This window comes from Lemur catta, chromosome 22, assembly GCF_020740605.2.
Source record: "Lemur catta isolate mLemCat1 chromosome 22, mLemCat1.pri, whole genome shotgun sequence".
Taxonomy (NCBI): Eukaryota; Metazoa; Chordata; class Mammalia; order Primates; family Lemuridae; genus Lemur; species Lemur catta.
Window position 1 is genome coordinate 4,961,051 of NC_059149.1, and position 8,571 is coordinate 4,969,621.

Sequence of the window (8,571 nt, forward strand, 5' to 3'; positions counted from 1 at the left end):
CGGTGGCTCACGCCTGTAATCCTAGCACTCTGGGAGGCCGAGGCGGGTGGATCGCTCGAGGTCAGGAGTTCAAGACCAGCCTGAGCGAGACCCCGTCTCTACTAAAAATAGAAATAAATTATCTGGCCAACTAAAATATATATAGAAAAAATTAGCCAGGCATGGTGGCACATGCCTGTAGTCCCAGCTACTCGGGAGGCTGAGGCAGTAGGATCGCTTAAAGCCCAGGAGTTTGAGGTTGCTGTGAGCTAGGCTGACGCCACGGCACTCACTCTAGCCTGGGCAACAAAGTGAGACTCTGTCTCAAAAAAAAAAATAAAATAAAATAAAGTCTCTGGAAATTGTCCTAAGGAAATATAGCAAATGAAGAAACATTCAGGAACATCTACTCAATCTCCATAAGAACATTAGGAGTCTGTGGCATTTCTGCCACACCCATTTTCTTCCTAACCAGCCCCCCATCCCAACTCAGTGCCACAGAAGCTCCCCTGAGTGTAACTCAGAAGACAGTGCTCCCTTTACCCCAACTCTCAAAGACTGGGATCTCCCAGGGAGGGGGGCTGCCGGTGTTTCTCATGCCCCTCCAGTTTTGTGTTGCAGAGGATAGTCTAGCCACGAGGTCAGGGACTCCCTCTACCCAGGTCCAGCTCAAGTTGGAGGCTGTACCTTGGGTGTGGCAGGCCCAGGGCACGGGTCCTGATCAGCCTCTCCCTACTTCACTCATAGGGTGGAGTTTCCAGGCCAGGAGAGGGAAGCCAAGAAGAGCAGAGGCTACTGTCTGCTCACATGGCCGGCATGTCAGTCCTAGACAGGTGGGCCACTCTCCTCACCCCTAGCTCCAGAGCTCTGGCTCAGGTTTTTCCTAGGGGAGATATACAGGTTATAAGAACAGAGAGCTCTGAAGCTTTCCTCAAAGGAATTGACTTTGGAACAGTGGGGAAATTCAAGCCTAATTCATTGCTCTCGAAAACAATGGAGAATTGTGTGGTAAGCAATTAAGAGGAAGCTGGTAGCTCCCTGACAGCAATAGCTAAATTGTAGGCTAGCTGATTTCTCTAGAACCAGAGAAAGAAGGACCCTTCTGGGGTCAGATCAAACCTCAAAAACTAGCCTCAAAACCTACTCCTGCATAGGGGCCCAAATGTAATTGAATCAGACCGTGGAGCAGTGTGGACCTCAGAGTATTGTCAAAAACAACACAGCAATCCAATGGCAGTTGGATCCTAACAGCTGAGTGCGGCATCGCCGAAGGCAGACAGGTTAACAGACCTGGGAAATGGGCAGACGGCGCTGCTAAAACTGCTGCCGTCCCCAGTGGTTATGTGCGTGCTCAAAGCTGCACTGTCTATGAAATCAGAGACTTTACACTGAAGAAGATATAAACTTCATTAAATTAGTCCAGCCAAGTAATGAAATAAAAGCACAAACAACGACAGCAAGCCCCGAGGATGGGGGTGGTTGGGTGGCTGGAATCAGTGTCTAGAAATCCTACAATATATTAAATATTAACTCAAACTCTGTTCTGAAGCCATGAGTTTTCCCATCAACATCCCTTCTCTGTACGAGGATCCCTCCTATCTCCTTTGTCTTCTCTAATCTAGTGCACGGGGTGGCCTCAATCAAGCTAGAGCTGCGAGTGAGGGTGGACCCTGTCCAGGAGCACGTGGCTGTGATGGGACTAGGTCCTTGCTGGGGGCCACAGAGGAGCAGGGGCCACCTTGCTGTGCATGTGGCTTTCCCAGCAGCCGTCTCAGCACAGATGCACTTCAGCAGTGGCCGTAAGCACCCCCCTCCCCGCCCCCCGCATGGCGTTTCCCTGCAGGTTAGGGCTTGCCTCAGCCTCAGAGGTCCTGCCTGCATCTGGCTCCTGCTTTAGTAGGAGGAGCCCAAGAAAGACATTATGGGCCAATCTGGGCATGGCGAAATGGAGAGATCACTATGACAAATAAAAGGGATGTGGTTTATTCAAGCCCACGCTGGTGAAACAACCCATACAGTTGCCATTCAGGAAGTGCCTGCTGCTACACAGGAACCTCACAGTGACCTTGTGGAATAGGTTTTAATATGAAGCTCCAATATCAGAGGAGATGAGGGGTCAGGCCCAGGTGGCTTTGGAAGGGCACCCATATGCTTGTCAAGAGGCTGAGCCCGCAGGTCTGACAGGCCGAGACCAGAGCTTGCATCTAGATGTCCCTAATTCTAAAAAGGCCATTTCCTAGTGTAGGAAGTTCCCACGGCTATGGCTTCACCTAAGTGTTCCCAGTGGGCACCCAGGTCCTCACAGAGTGTCAATATGGGAGGGTCCTTCTAGGGAGCACGCGCATGATGTGTTCAGCTGTCTTAGTCCATTTTGTGTTGCTATAAAAGAATAACTAAGTCTGGGTAATTTATAAAGAGAAGAGATTTATTTAGCTCAGGTTCTGCAGACTGAGAAGGTCAAGGGCACGGCCCTGTCTTCTGGTGAGGGCTTTCACGCTGCAATGGTGGAGAGGCTTGAGGGGAAGTGGACGTGTGGACATGTGTGAAGAGGGGGAAACCTGAGGGGCCTCCGGTCACTACCTGGAGAGCAGCCCCAAACCACTCACAAGGGACCTGCACCCACAGCCCGCACACCTCCCACCAGGCCCACCGCCAGCACTGCCACACTGAGGGCCAAATTTCCACATGAGCTTTGGTGGGTTCAAACTATATCCAGACCACAGCAGCAGCCAGCCCCGCCCAACGCAGCCCCTCCCCACAGGAAGGCAGAAGAACAGGGAATCTTTGCACTCTCTTTCTGCCTGTGAGTTTCCAAGTAAACACTATTCTTCATTTGTACCTCATGGTTCTTGTGATGGGTGGATTTGTGACCCTTTTGCACAAAAGACTCATGGAGGTTAATTAACTCACCCAAGATCTCACAGCCAGCAAATGGTACAGCTGGTATTTGAAACTGGGGTTCCCAATGTCAATTTTCCTGAGTTTTATGAATCCCATCGCTATGCACTGCCTCTTAGTTTTTGCAACGAAGTGTAAGACAATCTCCTATACTTCCCAGCATTTCCCTATTCCAAGCATATGATGTTGCTAAAATGTTGATATTACATGAAACAGCTACATAACAAATCAGAACAGTGTTTAACTAAAGGCCATAATCGGTGGTTGCTACACGTAACCTAACTGGCTGTTTGGTACCTTCTTGCCTTTGATCCATTGTTCTCCCAGCACCAGGGTGATGCCACTGACCTTTCTGGTCTTCTAGGAGGCCTGATGCCCCTCCTTCGTGTGTCCCCTGGACTCGGTGGAGTCTGTGTATTGCAGCACCTACAGGAGGTTATTGAACTTAGTTGTTCACATGCTGTCTCTCACTACAACTCTTGATACCTGAAAGCAAGGGTCAGTCTTACTCACCTTAGTCCCTGGCAGGGTGCGCAGCACATAGTAGGCATTCAGCAGTCAGAGGAATTCCTAGGAAAAATTATCCATAAAATATCAGTGTTAAGACTATAAAGAAAGATAAAAACTATCCAAGACATGGAAATAAGACAAAGGATAATTCCAAGTCCCCTCAGCACCATCCAAGAGCATTAACAGGCCCCCCCAAAGACTATTTAGTTCTCTAGAGCACTGTTCCTTTTTACTATTGATCACGACTAAGACTCTTTGACATCACATGCTAACTTGTAGATTGTTGTGCTTATGGATGCGTGAGATTTCTGTTCAGTGGAAGAGATACCCCCAAAGGTTGCAGTTCTGTGCCCGGCAGGCTATTAATCTGTTTTGTGCTAATCCAGTCCTTGTATTCTGCATCTGTCTTTCAAATACCTGAACCAGCCTTATCAACCTGCTGCTTCCCTCATAAATGAGTTAATAAATCTTTGACATTTGCTCACTTGGTATTCATATGGAAATCATGCTTTAATTTAAAAATAATTATACTTTGGCAGTTTTGGAGCCCCCATCAGAATGTCCACGTGGACTCACCTGTCAGAATGAACTGAAAACTTCACGGGGTTTGACCCCGGGCATGTCTCTCCTTGGCTCCCCAATGAGTCCAAACTGGAAATAGAACGAAACTTTCAACTGTCTTGTTCCTCCTCTCTCTTTTTTCTTCTGATCCCATGTTTTTACTGTGGTCGAGTCTGTTGGTCCCTTCATGGTTTGGATTCTGTCCCTTTCCATAAATGGGTCCTGTGGCTGGTGTGAAGTGGACCACTAAGTCAGCGTGCTTGAGTAGCCAGAGAACATCCTCTGTATATCCGACTAGAGTTTGTACATGGCCACAGATTATTCCTCATGGGTGGCAGTAATATTTGGGAATCTATTTTATGTTCTGACCATTTAGTGATCTCTTTTGAGATGCTGGGTATCTATTCTCTGTTGGGTAAGAGAGAGCAGAGAATGTTTTTATTTATTTGTTCCTCTGTGACTCCAAATTAATTAGGAAGATATCTTGTTCTTTGGACTGACGAGTTTTTGGGTTTTTGTTTACTTTTGACCAATGACTGATGCTGTAAAATTGAAGCTGTAAACACTCTGGCTGTTTGGCTATAATTAAGAAAAGTCTTGCCTTTTCTTTATGTGTATGAAATATTTTCTTATCCCTGAAAGGTATTCATAAATTAGATGACAGTCTCTTAAAATAGGAGCTGTCCTCTGATTGGTTTGTAGACACTAATTAACCACTTCCATGAATGTAGTGCTCCCAGAATTCCCAGCAAATGAAGACACAGAACTAATATGTTAAATGTAATAGCCTTTTAAGAAAAACCTAGCCAGGTGTGGTGGCTCACGTCTGTAATCCCAGTGGCTTGGGAGGCTGAGGTGTGAGGATTGCTTGAGGCCAGGAGTTTGAGACCAGCCTGGGCAACATAGTGAGACTCCACCTCTAAAAAAAAAAAGAAAAAGAAAAATTTAGCCAGGTGTGGTGACATGCAACTATAGTCTCAGCTACTTGAGAGGCTAAGGCAGGAGGATCATTTGAGCCCAGGAGTTTGAGGCTGCAGTGAGCTGTTATCATGCCACTGCACTCCAGCCTGGGCAACAGAGGGAGATTCCGTCTCTAAAAAAGAAAAAAACCTGCTCACAAAAACCGGTAGCTCAGAAGAAATTGTCTATAAGAAACCAAGTTCACATAACCAATATAAATCCCAGCTACCTGGGAGAGTGGAGTGGGAGGATCAGCGGAGACCAGTTCCCTTTGAATTAACTTTTCTTTCCGCACATCTCTTTAGTCATGTTCATTTTAGCATCTTCAAGTTGATGAACTCTCTTCTTTTTATCATCTAGATCTAGGTTCAGTATACTGATGATGCTGTCTCCTTCATTTTGTTGTTTCGATAGCTGATCTTTCATCAAAATCATGTCCTTTCCAGCTACTTGGTTCTGTTTGTCCAATTCCTCCAACTCAGCTGTCAGTGATTCCTTTTCATTAATACTCTGATGACGTTCTTGTTCCTTTGCCTCCAAATTAAGTCTTAAGTCAGGTAATTCTGAATCCAAACTCATGTCTCTCATAGCTGTACTTTTGATTACATCATACTCATTGTTCCATGTTAAAAGTGATGCCTGAAGTTCTTCCTTTTCTTGACTTAATAATGACTTCTCTTCTTGTAAAACTTGGACTTGGATTTTAAGTTTCAGATTGTCTTCAGTGAGACTGTTTTCCACATCAGACAGCGCTTGGCGCAGTCTGAACACTTTCTCCACTGATGTGCTCTGTGCACACGAATCCTTTCCTTTTGTGTCACAGTGTCACTGCGCTGCAATTTCCTTCATTCCAATTTCAGCTTTCACATCCTACAATTATTTGTCTCTTCTCCACACTTATCTGTTCTCGTTCTCTCCTCAAAACACGTCTGTCATTTTCTACAGAAGAGAACTTTTTATTTGTCTTTTATTTCATCCTCAAGTTCTTCAATTGCTTTGTAGACTCTACTTTTTCAGTTTGTAGAACTTGAATATTTTTTCGCATCTCATGGATTTTAAAGTGATCAGTTTCTGTGACTCCAGAGCCACCTTGCTGTGTAACAGGTTTTTAGTTCTTCAGTTCGTTCTCCAAAGTCATTAAATTCCTTTTGATGCCGACGACTTAAGTCTGTCAACTTCTGTTGATGTGCGCGTTCTGCAACACTGACATTTCGTGTTAATGGTCATCAATGTCTTGCCTTCCGTTTTAAGTTCCTTAATGATATTTTGCATTCACAGATTTCATTTTGATCACAGCACTGTTCCCTGTGCTTTAGAAGTCTGAGCAATATGCCCCCCGTGGCCAACTGCGGACTCGAGTCTTGAAACTTCACTTGACGATCTGCTCATTTCTTGCTGTGACGACATTACGTCAGCAGAGTCCGTGCCGCCGTCGCGGAGGGCTGAGGTCCCACGACCGGGCCACGACCCAGGGACGCCGGCGCGGCGGTGGCTGGGGCGGCCCGAGCGCGCGGACGGGCGGCGGGTCCCTCCCTCGCTCTGTGCCGGCCGATGTCGGCAACTTGTGCTGCTTCACTCGAAGCCGGGGCGCGCCCTGCTGCTCTCCCAGACCAGGGCGGGTCTCCCGAGTCTCCCCCGCTCCCCTCCCGAGGCGGCGCGGGGGCTCCGGGTCCTTTCTCCCGGCGGGAGGTCGCCCCGCCCCCGCGTCCCCCCGCCCGCCCTCGGCGCGTCCCGGGTGGAGTCTGCGACGCGGCCGGGAGGGAGGCCGGGCTGCGCCTCGCGGGGCCCAGAGCCCGGCCCGGCCGGCGCCGAGGCCCCCAGGCCGGGACGGCGTCGCTCCGAGAAAGGCGCCCGTGGCCGTCGGAGGACGCCGCCAAGTGTCCTCTGACCGCGGTCTCCGGGAGACTGAGTCGCTCGGGACGTGCCGACACGGTGCGGGTTGCTAGGCAACGCCGGCGGGGCGGGGCGGGGCGGGGCGGGGCGGGGCTCCCACCCATGGCGGGCCCTGCCTGGGAGCGCAGCGGCCTGTAGCGCAGTAGGGTGACCAGGATTAATAGTTTATGGTATATTTTGAAAGAGTTAGAAGCCTGGATTTTGAAGTGGTCCCAACACAAAGAATGATAAATATTAGAGGGGATGGATATGCAAATTACACTGCTTTGCCATTAGACATTGTATACAGGGGTCAAAATATCTCACTGTACCCCATCAATATGTACAATTATTAAGCATCAATTAAAAACATTAATCAAAGCAAAAAATTAACTTACTGCAATTTAATTCAGTTGAATTCTTCAAAATATTCTAGAGAAAATACATATAAAATAAATTATCAAAAACAAAAAATCGATACATCAAAGCAAACACAGCATAAGGTGGAGGTTTTTGTTCTTAAAATAGTTTCCACGATGTTATTCCCTCACTCAAAGCTTTCAGGGGTTCCCTGTTATCCAAAGACCAGCTCTGTTAGGATGACGCTGAGGGTCCTCCAAAACCTGCCTCTGAGCCGTCCATGCAATGGCACCTCCACTTCCCAGTGCAGTAGCCGAGTCAGTCCAGGTGTCATCTCCAAGGTCCCCACTTCCTCACTGCTGTGGTTGGCTTATTCCCCCTGCCTGAAATGCTCCCTTTCCTTCATCTCATTCAACTGAAGCTCTTTCTTTCCTTCAAGGCCTTTCTGCACCCTTCTCCTCCCAGTGGAACCATAATTTAATTGGTGACATTTTTTTAAAAAAACAACAAACCAGTTATAGCCCCCAGAAATTTTCCTAAGTGCACACACGAAATGAAGAAACTTTTGTTCAAAGCAGGGAGTTTGTGGCATTTGAGCGTGATCTGCTTCCGTCCTGCTCACCCAGCTCGGTGCAAGAGAAGATCTGCTCCGCAAGGCTCGGGTGGAGAAGACAGGGCTCGCTTTCCCACAGCTCCTGGTCTGGGGCTGTGCTTTCACCCTGTGAGGGGCAGGACAGCAGCGTCTGTTGCCAGCCCAGCTCTGTGTCGCAGAAGCACGATTCCAGGCAGGAGTGGCTGAGCAAACCCGGCTTCCTTCTCATCACTAGGCCCCCAGCACTGAGTGAAGAGACAATGAGGTTCATAATTTGGAAAGGAGAGCTTTCTTTCTCAGAAAGGGCTGCAGCCTCCAGGTGGCAATTCCAGCAGACTGGAAAACGGGGCCCCAGCCAGATGCCAGGAACACGTTTGAGGCAGGGACAAAGGGAACAGGAATTTATGCTGAGTGGGATCGCCAGATACACATATACAACAAGCTATAGGAGGAGTCATGAATATTTATGAAAGAGAAACACGTGCCTGCACAAATCAAATTTTGTCCCCTTTTATGGGGTCCATGTTCAGAAACGGCCACCCTTTTATGTCAAAAAGGTGAAGCAAGGACACACAGCCCCTCTCTGTGCATGCTCTGCAGACTGGTGAAAACACTGCATGGTTGGTGGCCCCTTGTCAGGAAAGAATGCTGGTCTGGACCATGAGATTGGTTTCTGTTTAGCCCTTAGGAAAAAGCTCAGTGGCCATTAGCAAGGGAGAGGGTATAATGAGGCACATCTGACCTCCAATCTGTCAGGGCTGGAAACTCAGTTTTAAGGTTTCTCTGGGGTCCCCTTGGCCACGAGGGGATCCACTCACTGAGCAAGGGGTTTAGGATTT

At 48.1% G+C, this 8,571-nt stretch overlaps 1 long non-coding RNA gene across 1 annotated transcript; it reads right to left on the reverse strand.

The window, feature by feature from the left end:
- Positions 1-2,383: 2,383 nt before the first annotated feature.
- On the reverse strand, positions 2,384-4,446 carry LOC123626602. Its single transcript, XR_006730939.1, has 3 exons — positions 3,964-4,446; positions 3,391-3,447; positions 2,384-3,303 (listed from the first exon to the last, which is right to left on the reverse strand). It is a non-coding gene; the product is annotated as an uncharacterized LOC123626602 (long non-coding RNA).
- Positions 4,447-8,571: the final 4,125 nt, after the last annotated feature.